Below are 20,668 nucleotides of genomic sequence, written 5' to 3' on the forward strand. Positions count from 1 at the left end.
AACTGCTCTCCGCACTTTGCAAACTGCGCAAATAAAACTGTGATGATTCTTATATCGTCTCCTCTGTCTTCCTCCTTCACTGCATCAACGGACTCGGAAAGAGGTACAGGTTAACCTCAACAGCTTAAAAGGGTATTGTTTTTTACATGGACAAAAGTCTGATTTCACAGCCTTTTATCAACCCCACATCATATTTGCTCTTAGCCCAAAGATCATTGGGCACTTCAGCCAACATGGGTATCGAAGACAAATCTGTTTCAGATAAAAAACATGCTTCAAAATGTGATTCTGTGGTAGGAATTAAGTCCACAGTTCTTTGACAATGCATTGTACTCAAAAATGTTTTTTTGTATGCTGACAATCGTTCAGAAAACATCAAATTTGGATAAGCAGGTGAAACAGTCCACTCCATTTCTTTCTGACATGTAGCAACAAACTCTCCCACACCTTGTCACTGCCAGTGTGTACGTTTGGCCAAGGAAATGTGAGGGCGAGTACCACAAACATTAAAAAAATTGAAGTGCTCTGGAGTGAGCGACACAGCCAATAAAGTAGGCGCACATATTTTTTCACTTCTTCTCATAGTCATTGTCAGGCCCCAAAGAAATGTGTGATGTGCAGTGCAAATCAGTAGGTTGCATGAAATCAGAAAGGGGTGAAACTAACGCTTTTGCTTCTTCCACTAGTTGTTGTGAAAAAGGAGAGCTGGGAAGTTTCCACTCATAAGTGTGCCGATGAATCAAACTGCACTGCTGTGAAAACTTTGTCAGGCTGTAACATAACCTTAACACCCTCTGGTGTAGAAGTTAAAATAATGCCTAATTTACACATGAGATCACAGCCCATCAGGTTAATGGGACACAACTCTGATAACAAAAATGAGTGTTTGAAGGAGAGCTCATCGGGAGTGACAACACGCAATGGGCATTGTCATTTTCTCCTTCACAACCTGGCCTGATGCAGACATACAGTAAACGTGGTTTCCACTTAACTTTGGAGGACAATCAAACTCCCCTGACGTCACTACTGATGAACATAAGTTCCTATATTCTGAGAGAAATATCTTTGCTCCAGGACTGAAATAGCATGCAAAACTTTACTACGTGAATCACAGTCGGCAAGCGTTGCTTCACTACACAGAGCAGGAAAAATGTGTGAGTGTGTTTGTGCTATCACCCATAAGTGGAGGCTCCGCTGCCGCGTGACGTCCAGAACCTGCCTCCCACCCTCAGTCAGCCTTTTGCCCAATTTCATCACTTTTTAGCTGTGGACAGTCCTTCTTCCAGTGTCCAGTCTGGCCACAGTAAAAACAAATATTCGGATCATAGCTCTGGCGTGGCCCATTTCGACCTCCTCTCCCACACGTCCACGTCTTCGACTTCGGCCTCGTCCTCTGTTTACACCCACTGCGTAATACATGGTCATGGTTGCCAAATGCAGCTCCTTTTCACACTTGTCCCTTTTTGTTGTCTTACGCGTCTCAACTTGGTTCTGAGCATGGCGAGCATATCGGCGAACGTCAGCCAAACGAGGACCCTCACACCATCCCACGTAAATGTTCTTTACTTCAGTGGCGACATCTATATAATATTGTCTGGGTCCCGTTGAAACATGTATTTTTCCCATCTAATTCCTTTTTTGCTTTAAAACAAGTATTCCCCATTTTCTATCCCTTCAGTAGCCAACCAGTTTGTATGGAGTACACTGGAGCAACTTGACTGATCAGTAAAACGCTGCTTTTGTTGTCACCGCAAGGCTTCCCCCGTCGGTTGTTTCACTGAGACACTACTGAGTAACTACAACTCAACACAGTTTATACACATAACATTCATATACATACTAACAAACAAACAAACAATAATTTATCGCAATTTTCTCATCTCTGTTTGAACGTACACCCAGGTAAATATTCCTGTAGTCTTCTCATACCGACTATGGACCCATTCATTGTTTAACTTCACTGTTTTGCAAATCCTAATTGAATATTACACATTGACATTGAAATTTAGTGGTTAAGCAGGTCTTCATTGCATTCAGCAGCCTATATGTGAGCATCTATGTGTAAGCTGTTCTTCTTTGCATTTATCAGCAGCAAGCAATTCTTCACTGCACATGCATATGTAAATAGTAAAACAATTCCAATGTGTTAGCGAAACCTTCTATATCACAGTGGTTTCTAAGATCTATTTTAAGTTCTTTGCCATCAGTGAGATGACATAGTTTACAAAGTGTGTCAAATTATCACTGAAGATCTTTTCAGGTATTTCAAATCTAGAAATGAGTTATTTTACGCGTGATTTTGCTACTGAGAGTGCATCTGCTTGTGCACATGGAAATATTTCAGACCATTTGGTAAAAACCTCTGTTTTCACTGAGCAGAATCGTTTCCCTTAACATTAATTTAGTTCAATGAAATCTACACAATAATGAAATAATGAAATCCAAACAAATATGTTGAAAAAGATACACTGGCTTAGGGAATTATCTTCGTTTTGGTCTTAGATTGCCCTGTGGAATGTATTTTGCACATATTTGACCTGCTAGACAAAACTTTATTCATTTATTTATTCTAAAAAAAAAATTTCAATAATTAGTAAAACCATATGCTGTAAAAACCTTGTTCATTATTGCTTCCATCCCTCCTGTTGAGACATGACATGGTCCGTGGCTCAATACTGCAGCATATTTAAACAAATTCTTTGGCAGTATGGTTTTCCTTCCGGTCATTCATACGAGTCTATTGTAGATGGCAATTGAATAACATCTAATAATGCTAAAATATTTGTAGTTTATACATTTAGCTGTGGATGTCAACATACCTATTTTTCCAATGCTGTGTTAACACATGTACAGTTGAGAAGGCATACTGACTGTCAGTGTAAACGTTAACAACCTTTTTGTTATTTAATTTACAAGCTTCAGTTAAAGCTACCAATTCGACTGCTTGAACAGAGTAATTTTTTGGTAGTGGTTGTTTTAAGAAAACTTCAGTTTCTGTTACTACTGCAAATCCTGTAGCATTTGTGCCATCAGGGTTTTTGCTTGACCTGTTGAATAAATATAGTTATTTCTGCATTTTCATAACGTATATCAGTTAAGTCTGGCCTGGGTAAAACACTGATGGTTATTTCTGACATGCAATCATGAGGCTTTCCATCTGTGGGGTAGGTAGCAGTGTGGATGGATTAAGTGTAGCACATCTCTCGACAACAAGGTGTGGCTGTGAAAGAAGAACTGTTATGTAGGAGAGATGTCTGGTAAAGATATTTTGTTAAGTAACCATATCACAGCCACTGCATGAGGTACCTTAAGTGTTAATGGGTGAAATAACACCATTATTGTTGATGCCTGCACTGCCAATGGCTTCTGGCCATTGATTCAAAAGTACGATCTCGTCCCTTTTTCCCCCTTTCAGTGGACACTGGCCCCTAATTACCGCAATTCAGCAGGGGGTCTTTCATTAGGAGTACTGGACTCCCCCGTGCACGGTTTCAGCTCCGACCCTGGAAAGCGGAAAAAACGTTGAGATCTGGTTTGAGGACCCAATTGTTGAGAAAAGTCTCTCAATGAGACTCAGAGTTGCTGGAGTCAGTTAATGCAAATGTTTAATCTTGCAGCAAGTTCAAGAATGTGTGTGTATGGGTGTACGTGTGCGAACGTGTGTGAGTTTGTGTGTGTGAGAGTTTAAAGAACCTGTTATCTACAGGCAGGTCTTAACTAGTATGGCACAGGTCCAGCCTGTCTCATCTTTTTTGAAAGGTCCAGCGCTCGGCCGTAACCCTTCTGTCTGTTTGGACTCTCACATACATTCGGTTAATCATAGAAAAACGAGAACAAAACTTTTTAGCGCCTTAAATTCATAAAACAGACATGGTGCAGTTATTTCCATTCTAGAAAATAAGAGTAATCACCACCATTCCTATAAATTCTGGATATTCTAACAATCTGAATCTTTTTTAAATGTTCGATGAAGCCCTTTGCTGTTCTGTTTAGAGACTCAGCTGATCATAAACCAAGTTTTGCTCTTGAACCAAGCTTCTAAACTCTTCACCTTTTTCATTTCTCAGTTAGTATTCACTTTAAAACTGATTAAAAGAAAAATTAAATGAATGCCTATCAACAAATGTGGGATCTAAACTCTAGTGCTTTCTCTAAAATAATTTCCTTTCTCAATTCAGGAATGTGTGTGTGTAAGTCACAACACCCGTGACACCAAAACGGCTTTCTTTTCTCTCTTTTCTCTACACTCTGCACTGTGAGCACACACACCAAATCAGAAAGGCTTTTTTCTCTCTTTTCTACATTATGGACTGTGGGGACACAAAACCGCTCTCTCTCTTTTTTTTTTTGATTGTGTGCCAGGGCGTTGTCTCACGTATTAGATTATGCTTAAGATACGAATGGGTTTATCAGTCACATCAGAATCCATACATACTGATCCTCCCGTAATAAAATGGTCGGATCTTATCAAACACACTTTGTTTCTTGTGACAAGTCAGCGAAACAGCGTATACACGTCAAGACACTGAATCAAGTTTGCCACAAGAACTCATAAGTTTGGCAGTATTGCTCTGCCGTCAGCAATCATACACCCATTTTATTTTCATGAGACATGTGCAGGCACCTGTTCATCTACTGTTCTATCACTATGAATTAGTTTATCTATTATCAATAAGGATACTTCTACAACTACTATCAAAGTATGTCCGGACTTCTTATGTTGTCAGTTGCTATATATGAATAAGTGGGTTGCTACTGAAAAGCATTAAGCATGTCACACAGCCCAAACATATAACATTTCAGGACACACCACACAGTTAACAACCACAGTGAAGCGTGTCAAAGCCCAAACATGTAACATTCAACAGGACACTTACACAACACATTCAAATCAAACAGTCAGACAACATACAAGAACATATACCCCAGCCGGCATTGCTCCCTGCCTATTTTCCTACAACTCACTATGTGTGCGCACACCTTTATTCACAAACTCTTCAACTTATACTCTTTTACCGAAGCTGCTACAGCTCGATTGGCCAAATACCCTTAGATCCTATTTCGGTGAATTTGACATCTGCCTTACATGTAACAGATTAGCGGTTTAGCAGTTTTAATTTAGTTTGAGTGAAGGAATTCATTTTATAGCAAAATCCGAAATCGTGAAGAACTCATGAAAGTAAGCTTATTCTCGGATTCCTGAAACTTTAGATTTGCTCTTTCTTTTACTGCAAAGTACAACGTTGAGCAGCACTAATGAGTTGTTTCTATTTTTGGCAGGCTTTACCTTTGCGGATGAAGCCCTTTCTGTCTGTGCAAAAGAAATCTTGTTACTGTGCAGAGTGACTTCTCTGAGTAGAGTCGCCTTACTTGTTGCGACTGTGCCGATGTTCGAAGCTGGAGTGCAAAGTTGTTGCTTGAATGGTGCTCGCTGGAGCGTGTGGTAGTGTAAAGTTATACCATTTAAAAGGGCTGAAGAGTGCTCAGTGCAGCGGGTGGGCGGAGGTGCAAAGTGACACTATGGCCATAAAAAGAACACGGCTACAAGTGCGCATTGTGCCAGGAAGGGCCCTCGGACGTGAACCAGTGGACAGTTATCGCTTCTCGGCCTTTTGGCTAAGATCAAGTGTAGTATCTGTTCTTATCAGTTTAATGTCTGATATGTCCTCATTGCGAGGACTACATATTAAATGGATTTTTATCAATAGGAGTTGAAAAAGGAGCTTGCTCCGTTCACCCCAAGCATCGACCCGGTACTGCAGTGCCGCTGGGAATGGTGCGCTCTCCTCTGCTCTTGTGAAAAAGCAAACAGCGGTGCAGGATGGAAGTTTCTTTTAATCTGCTGAGAAAAAAGAGTGAATGCGAAGCAGACTTTAACACGGCTCTGGGAGCGAGCCGAGTGCGGGCTAACCGGGAGAATTGCTTGAAAGAAACGCGACACCGAATGAGCAGTCAGAACAAAGCCTCAATACGGTGTTCCCGTGTTGTTTGTGGCTGCCTTGTCTTTTGCAGAGAGTAAAAGACAAGGCAGCCATCGAATAGGGCCCGATTGTTCCTACTTGGTCAGCCGAGGAGCAAGGGGGGGGAGCAAGCGTCTCAACCAAGCAAAGCTCACCATGGGGAAGGTGGCTATGCCAACTAGCCTGATGCCCTGCTCCCGCAGTGATGGATAATCGTACACTGGTTTCTCTTCATAATGTACAAGTCTTTCGCCTTTTTACTAAAGACTTCCGTGGAGAGCAGCACTAATGAATTGTTTCTATTTTTGGCAGGCTTTACCTTTGCGGGTGAAGCCCTTTCTGTCTGTGCCAAAGAAATCTTGTTACTGTGCAGAGTGACTTCTCTGAGTAGAGTCGCCTTACTTGTTGCGACTGTGCCGATGTTGCTTGAATGGTGCTCGCTGGAGCGTGCGGTAGTGTAAAGTTATACCATTTAAAAGGGTTGAAGAGTGCTCAGTGCAGCGGGTGGGTGGAGGTGCAAAGTGACACTATGGCCATAAAAAGAACACCGCTACAAGTGCGCATTGTGCCAGGAAGGGCCCTCGGACGTGAACCAGTGGACAGATATCGCTTCTCGGCCTTTTGGCTAAGATCAAGTGTAGTATCTGTACTTATCAGTTTAATATGTGATATGTCTATGCGAGGACTACATATTAAATGGATTTTTATCAATAGGAGTTGAAAAAGGAGCTTGCTCCGTTCACTCCAAGCATCGACCCGGTACTGCAGTGCCGCTGGGAACGGTGCGCTCTCCTCTGCTCTTGTGAAAAAGCAAACAGCGGTGCAGGATGGAAGTTTCTTTTAATCTGCTGAGAAAAGAGAGTGAATGCGAAGCAGACTTTAACACGGCTCTGGGAGCGAGCCGAGTGTGGGCTAACCAGGAGAATTGCTTGAAAGAAACGCGACACCGAATGAGCGGTCAGAACAAAGCCTCAATACGGTGTTCCTGTGGTGTTTTTATAAAATGCGGTGTAAAAAAAGGTGTGAATGCCCCATAGAAAACTAAAAGGTGGAGCGGAAGTGTTCGGCTGCAAGAAGGTGTGAATGTCCGACTATATTTGGTGAAAAGCAGGTGAAGCAAGGTCTGAATGCCCAACCTTACATCATCAAAAGCGAGATCAGAGGTTTTTGGCTGCAAGAAGGCCATAGTTTGCCAAAAGCGGGTAAGGTGCGAATGATCGGCTAAATATCAACAAAAGTGGGGGCGGAGGTCTTCGGATGCAAGTGGGTGTGAATATCCCACCATACAAGTATGGTGGAGAGGAAGCTGTGAATGGCCGACCATAGTTTGCAAAAAGCGGGTGAGAAAAGGTGCGAATGTCCAACCATACATGATCAAAACAGGGAGCGGAGGTGTTTGGCTGCGACAAGGTGTGAATGTCCACCCATAATTAATGAAAAGCGGGCAACAAGTAGGTTCGAATGCCCAACCATACATCATCAAAAGCAGGAGTGGATGTGTTCGGCTACAAGAAGGTTTGAATGTCCGAGCATAGTTTGTAAAAAGCGGGTAAGAAAAGGTTCGAATGCCCGAACATACACCATCAAAAGAGGGAGCGGAGGTGTTCCGCTGTAAGACGGTGTGAATGTCCGACCATAGTTGGTAAAAAGTGGGTATGAAAAGGTTCGAATGCCCAAATTCGGCTGCAAAAAACTGTGTTCGGCTGCAAAAAGGTGTGAATGTTCGACTAAATTTTGTAAAAAGCTGGTAAGACAAGGTTTGAATGCCTGACAATGTATGATCAAAAGCGGGAGCGGAGGTGTTCAGCTGCAAGAAGGTCTAAATGTCCATTTTTAATTGCTAGAAAACATGAAAGAAAATTTTCGAAAATCAATCCGCACATGATCATAAGTGGGAGAGGAGGTGTTCAGCTGCAAGAAGGTGTGAATGTCCTACCATAATTGCTGAAAAATGTGTTAGAAACGGTAAGAATGCCGGACCATACATCATCAAAAGCTAGAGAGGTGGTGTTCGTCTGCAAGTAGGTGTGAATGTCTGACTAAAGTTCAAATATATTAACAAAAGCGGGAGGAGAGGTCTTTGGATGAGAGTGGTTGAGAATTTCCAACCATAATCTATAAAATGCGGTGAAAAAAAAGGTGTGATAGATACCTAAAAGGTGGAGCGGAAGTGTTCGGCTGCAAGAAGGTGTGAATGTTATATATATAGTTGGTGAAAAGCAGGAAAAGAAAGGTCTGAATGCCCAATCTTACATCATCAAAAGCGAGATTGGAGGTGTTTGGCGGCAAGAAAATGGGTAAGTTGTGAATGACCGACTAAATATCAACAAAAGTGGGGGCGGAGGTCTTCGGATGCAAGTGGGTGTGAATATCCCACCATACAAGTATGGTGGAGAGGAAGCTGTGAATGGCCGACCATAGTTTGCAAAAAACGGGTGAGAAAAGGTGCGAATGTCCAATCATACATGATCAAAACAGGGAGCGGAGGGGTTTGGCTGCGACAAGGTGTGAATGTCCACCCATAATTAATGAAAAGCGGGCAACAAGTAGGTTCGAATGCCCAACCATACATCAACAAAAGCAGGAGTGGATGTGTTTGGCTACACGAAGGTTTGAATGTCCGAGCATAGTTTGTAAAAAGCGGGTAAGAAAAGGTGCGAATGCCCGACAAAGTATGATCAAAAGAGGGAGTGGAGGTTTTCGGCTACAAGAAGGTTTGAATGTACGACCATAGTTTGTAAAAAAGGGGTAAGAAAAGGTGCGAATGCCCGAACATACACCATAAAAAGAGGGAGCGGAGGTGTTCCGCTGAAAGACGGTGTGAATGTCCGACCATAGTTGGTAAAAAGCGGGTAAGAAAAGGTTCGAATGCCCGAATATATACCATCAAAAGCGGAAGCGGAGGTGTTCGGCTGTAAGAAGTTGTGAACGTCCGACCAAAGTTTGTAAAAAGCAGTTAAGAAAAGGTTCGAATATCCAACCAAACATAATCAAAAGTGGGAGCAGAGCTGTTCGACTGCAAGTAGGTGTGAATGTCCACCCATAATTCCTGAAAAATGGGTAAGAAAAGGTGCGAATGCCCAACCATACATCATCAAAAGAAGAAGTGGATGTGTTCTGCTACAAGAAGGTTTGAATGTCCGACCATAGTTTGTAAAAAGTGGGTAAGAAAAAGTTCGAATGCCCGAACATACACCATCAAAAGAGGGAGCGGAGGTGTTCCGCTGTAAGATGCTGCGAATGTCCGACCATAGTTGGTAAAAAGCAGGTAAGAAAAGGTTAAAAAACCCGACTGTACACAATCAATAGCGGAAGCGGAGTTGTTTGGCTACAAGAAGGTGTGAAAGTCCACCAATAATTGCTGAAAAATGGGTAAGAAAAGGTGTGAATGCCCAACTATACATCATCAAAAGCAGAAGTGGATGTGTTCGGCCACAAGAAGGTTTGAATGTCCGACCATAGTTTGTAAAAGGTGGGTAAGAAAAGGTTCGAATGCCCGTACATACACAATCAAAAGAGGGAGCGGACGTGTTTCGCTGCAAGAAGGTGTGAATGTCCGAGCATAGTTTGTAAAAAGTGGGTAAGAAAAGGTTCGAATGCCAGAACATACACCATCAAAAGAGGGAGCGGAGGTGTTCCGCTGTAAGAAGGTGTGAATGTCCGACCATAGTTGGTAAAAAGCGGGTAAGAAAAGGTTCGAATGCCAAAATATACACCATCAAAAGCGGAAGCTGATGTGTTCGGCTGCAAGTAGGTGTGAATGTCAGATCATAATTTGCAAAAAGCTGATGAGAAAGGTGTGAATGACCGACAATAATTGCTGAAAAATGTGTTAGAAAAGGTAAGAATGCCGGACCATTCATCATCAAAAGCGGGAGAAGAGGTGTTCGGCTGCAAGAAGCTGTGAATGTCCAGCCATAATTACTCAAAAACGGGTACGAAAAGGTAGTATTGCCAGACCATAAATGATCAAAAAAGGGAGCGGAGGTTTTCCGCTGTAAGAAGGTGTGAATGTCCGACCATAATTGGTAAAAAGCGGGTAAGAAAAGGTGCGAATGCCCGACAATGTATGATCAAAAGAGGGAACAGAGGTTTTCGGCTGCAAGAAGGTCTAAATGTCCAACCATAATTTGTAAAAACCGGGGAAGAAAAGGCTCGGAAGCCCAACTATACACCATCAAAAGCGGGAGCGGAGGTGTTCAGCTGCAAGAAGGTCTGATTGTCCATCAATAATTGCTAGAAAACATGAAAAAAAAATTTCGAATATCCAACCGCACATGATCATAAGTGGGAGAGGAGGTGTTCAGCTGCAAGAAGGTGTGAATGTCCACCCATAATTCCTCAAAAATGGGTAAAAAAAAAGGTGCGAATGCCCAATCATACATCATCAAAAGCAGGACTGGATGTGTTAGGCTACAAGAAGGTTTGAATGTCCGAGCATAGTTTGTAAAAAGCGGGTAAGAAAAGGTTCGAATGCCCGAACATACACCATCAAAAGAGGGAGCGGAGGTGTTCCGCCATAAGAAGGTGTGAATGTCCGACCGTAGTTGGTTAAAATACCCGACTGTACACAATCAATAGCGGGAGCGAATGTGTTCGGCTACAAGAAGGTGTGAATGGCCGACCATTTTTTGTAAATAGCGGGTATGAAAAGGTGCGAATGCCCGACAATGTATGATCAAAAGAGGGAGCGGAGGTTTTCGGCTAAAAGAAGGTCTGAATGTCCAACCATAATTTGTAAAAACCGGGGAAGAAAAGGCTCGAAAGCCCGACTATACACCATCAAAAGCGGGAGCAGAGGGGTTCAGCTGCAAGAAGGTCTGAATGTCCATCAATAATTGCTAGAAAACATGAAAGAAAATTTTCGAATATCAAACCGCACATGATCATATGCGGGAGAGGAGGTGTTCAGCTGCAAGAAGGTGTGAATGTCCACCCATAATTCCTGAAAAATGGGTAAAAAAAGGTGCGAATGCCCAACCATACATCATCAAAAGCATGTGTGAATGTCAGATCATAATTTGCAAAAACCTGATGAACACATCAAATTTGGATCAGCAGGTGAAACAGTCCACTCCATTTCTTTCTGACATGTAGCAACAAACTCTCCCACACCTTGTCACTGCCAGTGTGTACGTTTGGCCAAGGAAATGTGAGGGCGAGTACCACAAACATTAAAAAAATCTAAGTGCTCTGGAGTCAATAAAGTAGGCGCACATATTTTTTCACTTCTTCTCATAGTCATTGTCAGGCTCCAAAGAAATGTGTGATGTGCAGTGCAAATCAGCAGGTTGCATGAAATCAGAAAGGGGTGAAACTAACGCTTTTGCTTCTTCCACTAGTTGTTGTGAAAAAGGAGAGCTTGGAAGTTTCCACTCATAAGCATATGTAAGTGCAGATGAATCAAACTGCACTGCTGTGAAAACTTTGTCAGGCTGTAACATAACGTTAACACCCTCTGGTGTAGAAGTTAAAATAATGCCTAATTTACACATGAGATCACAGCCCATCAGGTTAATGGGACACAACTCTGATAACAAAAATGAGTGTTTGAAGGAGAGCCCATCTGGAGTGACACACGCAATGGGCGATGTCATTTTCTCCTTCACAACCTGGCCTGATGCAGACATAGAGTAAACGTGGTTTCCACTTAACTTTGGAGGACAATCAAACTCCCCTGACGTCACTACTGATGAACATAAGTTCCTATATTCTGAGAGAAATATCTTTGCTCTAGGACGGAAATAGCATGCAAAACTTTACTACGTGAATCACAGTCGGCAAGCGTTTCTTCACTACACAGAGCAGGAAAAATGTGTGAGTGTGTTTGTGCTATCACCCATTAGTGGAGGCTCCGCTGCCGCGTGACGTCCAGAACCTGCCTCCCACCCTCAGTCAGCCTTTTGCCCAATTTCATCACTTTTCAGCTGTGGACACAGCCACAGTAAAAACAAATATTCGGATCATAGCTCTGGCGTGGCCCATTTCGACCTCCTCTCCCACACGTCCACGTCTTCGACTTCGGCCTCGTCCTCTGTTTACACCAACTGCGTAATACATGGTCATGGCTGCCAAATGCAGCTCCTTTTCACACTTGTCCTATATCTTACGCGTCTCAACTTGGTTCTCCGCATGGCGAGCATATCGGCGAACGTCAGCCAAACGAGGACCCTCACACCATCCCACGTAAATGTTCTTTACTTCAGTGGCGACATCTGGCATGAGAACTTTAATTATTGCATTGCATGCAATACTCTCCCATGGTCCTGATTCATTACCCAAATCCCTTGGTCTCTGATGACCGCTGTGCTTGCTGACTTCCTCAAGGATGCGGTGTACAAAATCATCAGTCCCTTCACCGGGTTTCTGTTTGCAGGTGTAAATGTGGGACATATTGATTTTGGTTGGAAATTGAGTGGTGATGGCTTGACACAGTCTTTGGATGGCTGCTTCATATTGAGCGTTATCATTATGTCCTCGTTCACTGTTGGTAGGTCGCAAATCCAGTTGTAGCATACTGGCCTCTATTTTGCAGAGGTCGGTCAGTTTGAACTTTTTTGCCAATATGCGACGCAATTCAACCCCGGTCGGGCAGAATTGTGCGCAGAAATCTCGCAACTCGTCAGCAAAATGGGGTCCAGAAATCTCTGGATCTGGTAAGCATTGTTATGCTTCCATGATGTCAGTCTCAGTCCAGGGTCGATAAACCAGTAATGGTCCAGTGGGAACTGCAACTTTAACCATAGGCATGGTTTGAATCTGGTTTTGTTTTTTCTCACGTTTAGATCTCTGAAGTCCAGATTGTGGGTAAAGGATTTTTGTCACTTGCGTTAAAAGTTCTTGGGCAGGTACGCTGGAGAACCAAACGTCTTCCTTTTCCTCATCATCAGACCTATGTAACTGATGTTGTGAGAATGATGGAATTTCTTCCCGAGGGAGGATGGAAGAAGTCCCTTCTTCCCGAGAGCCAGAGGCTTGTGGCAGGGCTGGCTGTTGTTGTTGCAGGCGTCGTGGAGGGCAGGAGTCCAGGTCTGGATCCGGCACAGCGAGAGCGCTCAGGGTGGGGTAAAGAGGTGCAGAAGGAGAAAAAGTGTTATCAGTGGAATATGGTGGTGGTTTAAAAGAAGATTCAGTCTTAATCAGAGCTGAATTATCTTTTCGTCCACATACTAAATTATTATCATCATTCCGTCATGGCATTTGTTTAACATTTTCCTTTCTTTCTCTTAATAAACTTTTTTTTTTCCAACATTCTATACCTTTCTTACTTCTTATTTAAACTTAATTTTCTTTTTTTTTGCTTGATCTCTTTCTCATATTTGCAAAACTTTTCTTCTAATTTTCTTATTTCTAACATACTAAAAGAACCTTCAGGTGGAAAACCTCTGGACCATATTTCTTTTTCATTTCAACATGCTTAGGTCCCCCGGTAGGGTCAAAAGTCTGAGACCTACTGTTTCCCATTCTCAGACTTGGAATGGTGAAATATATTCCTTCACTCAAAGGACGTCTCCAATGAGGACCTTAATCTGTACTCACACTTCTTCGGACTGCTTCAAAAGTTTCCCTTACCCATGAAATCTCTGTCTCACTAATGACACAACTGGGAAACCCTCTTTTATTCAAATAAAAACTAAAAAGCAGTCCTATCATCTCAGACTATCATATTTAAAAAATGATCCCAGCGCTGGTATTCAGGAAAAGGACCTGCCAGTCCTCTCTCTCAGAAAAGGCCTTGGAGGTATGAGGCTGGAACAGCTACTTCAGTCCAGGCTGGCCATGCACTGCGGTCCGGTCCAGAGACACCAGTCGAGGGATCCTGTTCGTGACGCCAAAATTGTGGACATAGAAGGGCATGTTGAAGGTGTGAATGTCCGACCATAGTTGGTAAAAAGCGGGTAAGAAAAGTTTAAAATACCCGACTCTACACAATCAATAGCGGGAGCGGAGTTGTTCGGCTAAAAGAAGGTGTGAATGTCCTACCATGGTTTGTAAAAAGCGGGTAAGAAAAGGTTCGAATGCCAAAATATACACCATCAAAAGCGGAAGCCGAGGTGTTCGGCTGCAAGTAGGTGTGAATGTCAGATCATAATTTGCAAAAAGCTGATGAGAAAGGTGTGAATGATCAACAATAATTGCTGAAAAATGTGTTAGAAAAGGTAAGAATGCCGGACCATTCATCATCAAAAGCGGGAGAAGAGGTGTTCGGCTGCAAGAAGGTGTGAACGTCCGACCAAAGTTTGTAAAAAGCAGGTAAGAAAAGGTGCGAATGCCCGAACATACACCATCAAAAGAGGGAGCGGAGGTGTTCCGCTGAAAGACGGTGTGAATGTCCGACCATAGTTGGTAAAAAGCGGGTAAGAAAAGGTTCGAATGCCCGAATATATACCATCAAAAGAGGAAGCGGAGGTGTGCGGCTGCAAGAAGGTGTGAACGTCCGACCAAAGTTTGTAAAAAGCAGTTAAGAAAAGTTTCGAATATCCAACCAAACATAATCAAAAGTGGGAGCAGAGCTGTTCGACTGCAAGTAGGTGTGAATGTCCACCCATAATTCCTGAAAAATGGGTAAGAAAAGGTGCGAATACCCAACCATACATCATCAAAAGAAGAAGTGGATGTGTTATGCTACAAGAAGGTTTGAATGTCCGACCATAGTTTGTAAAAAGTGGGTAAGAAAAAGTTCGAATGCCCGAACATACACCATCAAAAGAGGGAGCGGAGGTGTTCCGCTGTAAGACGGTGTGAATGTCCGACCATAATTGGTGAAAAGCGGGTAAGAAAAGGTTAAAATACCCGACTGTACACAATCAATAGCGGGAGCGGAGTTGTTCGGCTACAAGAAGGTTTGAAAGTCCGACCATGGTTTGTAAAACGCGGGTAAGACAAGGTGCGAATGCCCGACAATGTATGATCAAAAGAGGGAGCGGAGGTGTTCGGCTGCAAGGTCTGAATTTCCAACCATAATTTGTAAACACCGTTGAAGAAAAGCCTCGAAAGCCCGACTATACACCATCAAAAGCGGGAGCAGAGGTGTTCAGCTGCAAGAAGGTCTGAATGTCCACCAATAATTACTGAAAAATGGGTAAGAAAAGGTGTGAATGCCCAACTATACATCATAAAAAGCAGAAGTGGATGTGTTCGGCCACAAGAAGGTTTGAATGTCCGACCATAGTTTGTAAAAGGCGGGTAAGAAAAGGTTCGAATGCCCGAACATACACAATCAAAAGAGGGAGCGGAGGTGTTTCGCTGCAAGGTGTGAATGTCCGAGCATAGTTTGTAAAAAGTGGGTAAGAAAAGGTTCGAATGCCAGAACATACACCATCAAAAGAGGGAGCGGAGGTGTTCCGCTGTAAGAAGGTGTGAATGTCCGACCATAGTTGGTAAAACGCGGGTAAGAAAAGGTTAAAATACCCGACTCTACACAATCAATAGCGGGAGCGGAGTTGTTCGGCTAAAAGAAGGTGTGAAAGTCTACTTCGCATTCCGCACCTCCGCCCACCCGCTACACTGAGCACTCTTCAGCCCTTTTAAATGGTATAACTTTACACTACCGCACGCTCCAGCGAGCATCATTCAAGCAACAACTTTGCACTCCAGCTTCGAACATCGGCACAGTCGCAACAAGTAATGCGACTCTACTCAGAGAAGTCACTCTGCACAGTAACAAGATTTCTTTTGCACAGACAGAAAGGGCTTCATCCGCAAAGGTAAAGCCTGCCAAAAATAGAAACAACTCATTAGTGCTGCTCAACATTGTACTTTGCAGTAAAAGAAAGAGCAAATCTAAAGATTCAGGAATCCGAGAATAAGCTTACTTCCATGAGTTCTTCACGATTTCGGATTTTGCTATAAAATGAATTCCTTCACTCAAACTAAATTAAAACTGCTAAACCGCTAATCTGTTACATACAAGGCAGATGTCAAATTCACCGAAATAGGATCTAAGGGTATTTGGCCAATCGAGCTGTAGCAGCTTCGGTAAAAGAGTATAAGTTGAAGAGTTTGTGAATAAAGGTGTACATAGTGAGTTGTAGGAAAATAGGCAGGGAGCAATGCCGGCTGGGGTATAGGTTCTTGTATGTTGTCTGACTGTTTGATTTGAATGTGTTGTGTAAGTGTCCTGTTGAATGTTACATGTTTGGGCTTTGACATGCTTCACTGTGGTTGTTAACTGTGTGGTGTGTCCTGAAATGTTATATGTTTGGGCTGTGTGACATGCTTAATGCTTTTCAGTAGCAACCCGCTTATTCATATATAGCAACTGACAACATAAGAAGTCCGGACATACTTTGATAGTAGTTGTAGAAGTATCCTTATTGATAATAGATAAACTAATTCATAGTGATAGAACAGTAGATGAACAGGTGCCTGCACATGTCTCATGAAAATAAAATGGGTGTATGATTGCTGACGGCAGAGCAATACTGCCAAACTTATGAGTTCTTGTGGCAAACTTGATTCAGTGTCTTGACGTGTATACGCTGTTTGGCTGACTTGTCACAAGAAACAAAGTGTGTTTGATAAGATCCGACCATTTTATTACGGGAGGATCAGTATGTATGGATTCTGATGTGACTGATAAACCCATTCGTATCTTAAGCATAATCTAATACGTGAGACAACGCCCTGGCACACAATCAAAAAAAAAAAAGAGAGAGCGGTTTTGTGTCCCCACAGTCCATAATGTAGAAAAGAGAGAAAAAAGCCTTTCTGATTTGTTGTGTGTGCTCACAGTGCAGAGTGTAGAGAAAAGAGAGAAAAGAAAGCCGTTTTGGTGTCACGGGTGTTGTGACTTACACACACACATTTCTGAATTGAGAAAGGAAATTATTTTAGAGGAAGCACTAGAGTTTAGATCCCACATTTGTTGATAGGCATTCATTTAATTTTTCTTTTAATCAGTTTTAAAGTGAATACTAACTGAGAAATGAAAAAGGTGAAGAGTTTAGAAGCTTGGTTCAAGAGCAAAACTTGGTTTATGATCAGCTGAGTCTCTAAACAGAACAGCAAAGGGCTTCATCGAACATTTAAAAAAGATTCAGATTGTTAGAATATCCAGAATTTATAGGAATGGTGGTGATTACTCTTATTTTCTAGAATGGAAATAACTGCACCATGTCTGTTTTATGAATTTAAGGGGCTAAAAAGTTTTGTTCTCGTTTTTCTATGATTAACCGAATGTATGTGAGAGTCCAAACAGACAGAAGGGTTACGGCCGAGCGCTGGACCTTCCAAAAAAGATGAGACAGGCTGGACCCATGCCATACTAGTTAAGACCTGCCTGTGGATAACAGGTTCTTTAAACTCTCACACACACAAACGTTCGCACACATACACCCATACACACACACATTCTTGAACTTGCTGCAAGATTAAACCTTTGCATTAACTGACTCCAGCAACTCTGAGTCTCATTGAGAGACTTTTCTCAACAATTGGGTCCTCAAACCAGATCTCAACGTTTTTTCCGCTGTCCAGGGTCGGAGCTGAAACCGTGCACGGGGGAGTCCAGTACTCCTAATGAAAGACCCCCTGCTGAATTGCGGTAATTAGGGGCCAGTGTCCACTGAAAGGGGGAAAAAGGGACGAGATCGTACTTTTGAATCAATGGCCAGAAGCCATTGGCAGTGCAGGCATCAACAATAATGGTGTTATTTCACCCATTAACACTTAAGGTACCTCATGCAGTGGCTGTGATATGGTTACTTAACAAAAATATCTTTACCAGACATCTCTCCTACATAACAGTTCTTCTTTCACAGCCACACCTTGTTGTCGAGAGATGTGCTACACTTAATCCATCCACACTGCTACCTACCCCACAGATGGAAAGCCTCATGATTGCATGTCAGAAATAACCATCAGTGTTTTACCCAGGCCAGACTTAACTGATATACGTTATGAAAATGCAGAAATAACTATATTTATTCAACAGATCAAGGAAAAAAACCCTGATGGCACAAATGCTACAGGATTTGCAGTAGTAACAGAAACTGAAGTTTTCTTAAAACAACCACTACCAAAAAATTACTCTGTTCAAGCAGTCGAATTGGTAGCTTTAACTGAAGCTTGTAAATTAAATAACAAAAAGGTTGTTAACGTTTACACTGACAGTCAGTATGCCTTCTCAACTGTACATGTGTTAAGACAGCATTGGAAAAACAGGTATGTTGACATCCACAGCTAAATGTATAAACTACAAATATTTTAGCATTATTAGATGTTATTCAATTGCCATCTACAATAGACTCGTATGAATGACCGGAAGGAAAACCATACTGCCAAAGAATTTGTTTAAATATGCTGCAGTATTGAGCCACGGACCATGTCATGTCTCAACAGGAGGGATGGAAGCAATAATGAACCAGGTTTTTACAGCATATGGTTTTACTAATTATTAAAAAAATATTTTTTAGAATAAATAAATGAATAAAGTTTTGTCTAGCAGGTCAAATATGTGCAAAATACATTCCACAGGGCAATCTAAGACCAAAACGAAGATAATTCCCTAAGCCAGTGTATCTTTTTCAACATATTTGTTTGGATTTCATTATTTCATTATTGTGTAGATTTCATTGAACTAAATTAATGTTAAGGGAAACGATTCTGCTCAGTGACAACAGAGGTTTTTACCAAATGGTCTGAAATATTTCCATGTGCACAAGCAGATGCACTCTCAGTAGCAAAATCACGCGTAAAATAACTCATTTCTAGATTTGAAATTCCTGAAAAGATCTTCAGTGATAATTTTACACACTTTGTAAACAATGTCATCTCACTGATGGCAAAGAACTTAAAATAGACCTTAGAAACCACTGTGATATAGAAGGTTTCGCTAACACATTGGAATTGTTTTACTATTTACATATGCATGTGCAGTGAAGAATTGCTTGCTGCGTATAAATGCAAAGAAGAACAGCTTACACATAAATGCTCACATATAGGCTGCTGAATGCAATGAAGACCTGCTTATCCAGTAAAGTTCAATGTCAATGTGTAATATTCAATTAGGATTTGCAAAACAGTGAAGTTAAACAATGAATGGGTCCATAGTCGGTATGAGAAGACTACAGGAATATTTACCTGGGTGTACGTTCAAACAGAGATGAGAAAATTGCGATAAATTATTGTTTGTTTGTTTGTTAGTATGTATATGAATGTTATGTGTATAAACTGTGTTGAGTTGTAGTTACTCAGTAGTGTCTCAGTGAAACAACCGACGGGGGAAGCCTTGCGGTGACAACAAAAGCAGTGTTTTACTGATCAGTCAAGTTGCTCCAGTGTACTCCATACAAACTGGTTGGCTACTGAAGGGATAGAAAATGGGGAATACTTGTTTTAAAGCAAACAAGGAATTAGATGGGAAAAATACATGTTTTAACGGGACCCAGACAATATTAAATACTCAGACAGATGGGAGAAGAAGTGTAGTTTTGTAGGAAATCACAAAATTATTACATAAAATTAGTGAAATCAATTGAAGAATGCCTTTCTGAAGAGCTGTTTACCACAGATGAGCAGCTTTGCGACCAAGCACATTGTAGATCGCTTTACTGCCAAAATGATCTAGTTTAATGGATTGGTTTAGACATGCATAACAGCATTTTAAGAACAAAGAGAGAAACAAAAAGGGACAACGCTTCATGGTGGAAGGTGATGTATAAATAACTGTGTATATGATGAAGGAGAGACCATTTGAGCAGCACAGCCATTTCGCAGCACAGGGACAGCAGTCCAAGTTAAAGGATCTCCCACGTGGTATCACCTGTCACACTGTGTCAAGGCATCAAAAAAAGAAAAAATCACCAAACTAAAGGACAAAGAGACGAAGACTCCGGTGAACGAAGAGAGAGGACTTACAAACCAGAAATACAAAAGGATGCTCGATATCAAGATCCAGAAGAAGAGGCTAACAATGCCACGAACACTTACGATGCTGGGAATGATGCCAGCAATGAACAGAGAAGAAGATTCAGTGTCATCAATCTGCAACACGTGACTCTAATGAGGGGGTGAATATAGAATCCTCAACGATTACAACGTCTCTGGGAACTGTGACAACAACAAGGTTTAAACCATTTTGATATATATTGTAACCTATTGGCTAAGGAATAGTGCTGAAAATGAGGTAAATCTAATCCACCACTGTCCTTGGTCTTCTGTAGGGTTTTTAAACTAATACGTGGTGGTTTGTTTTTCCACAGAAATTTGGAGATGCATGAATCTAGTGACTTAAACCAAGTAGCAGGTGGTTTTATGGGGATCATTGAGAACAAATAGTTAACTTTTGGTAGTATCATCATTTTAATGGTTGTAACTCTCCCCATAAGTGATATAGGTAAGGACTTCCAACGAGAGAGATCGTCCTCTACTCTCTTTAATAATTGCACATAATCCATCTGTACTTATCAGTTTAATATGTGATATGTCTATGCAAGGACTACATATTAAATGGATTTTTATCAATAGGAGTTGAAAAAGGAGCTTGCTCCGTTCACTCCAAGCATCGACCCGGTATTGCAGTGCCGCTGGGAACGGTGCGCTCTCCTCTGCTGTTGTGAAAAAGCAAACAGCGGTGCAGGATGGAAGTTTCTTTTAGTCTGCTGAGAAAAGAGAGTGAATGCGAAGCAGACTTTAACACGGCTCTGGGAGCGAGCCGAGTGCGGGCTAACCAGGAGAAATGCTTGAAAGAAACGCGACACCGAATG

The 20,668-nt window shown here is 41.9% G+C and overlaps 3 non-coding genes and 1 pseudogene across 3 annotated transcripts; all 4 read left to right on the forward strand.

The window, feature by feature from the left end:
* The first annotated feature begins 5,596 nt into the window (after positions 1-5,596).
* On the forward strand, positions 5,597-5,787 carry LOC140280569 (U2 spliceosomal RNA). The gene has a single exon (XR_011909514.1). It is a non-coding gene; the product is annotated as a U2 spliceosomal RNA (small nuclear RNA).
* Positions 5,788-6,175: 388 nt separating this feature from the next.
* Positions 6,176-6,290, forward strand: LOC140280764 (U5 spliceosomal RNA). The gene has a single exon (XR_011909692.1). It is a non-coding gene; the product is annotated as a U5 spliceosomal RNA (small nuclear RNA).
* Positions 6,291-6,565: 275 nt separating this feature from the next.
* LOC140280814 (U2 spliceosomal RNA) lies at positions 6,566-6,753 on the forward strand. The gene has a single exon (XR_011909732.1). It is a non-coding gene; the product is annotated as a U2 spliceosomal RNA (small nuclear RNA).
* Positions 6,754-20,331: 13,578 nt separating this feature from the next.
* On the forward strand, positions 20,332-20,508 carry LOC140280566 (U2 spliceosomal RNA; annotated as a pseudogene).
* Positions 20,509-20,668: the final 160 nt, after the last annotated feature.

The sequence above is a fragment of the Leuresthes tenuis genome, unplaced genomic scaffold, assembly GCF_036924035.1.
Source record: "Leuresthes tenuis unplaced genomic scaffold, fLeuTen1.0.hap1 SCAF_21, whole genome shotgun sequence".
NCBI lineage: Eukaryota > Metazoa > Chordata > Actinopteri > Atheriniformes > Atherinopsidae > Leuresthes > Leuresthes tenuis.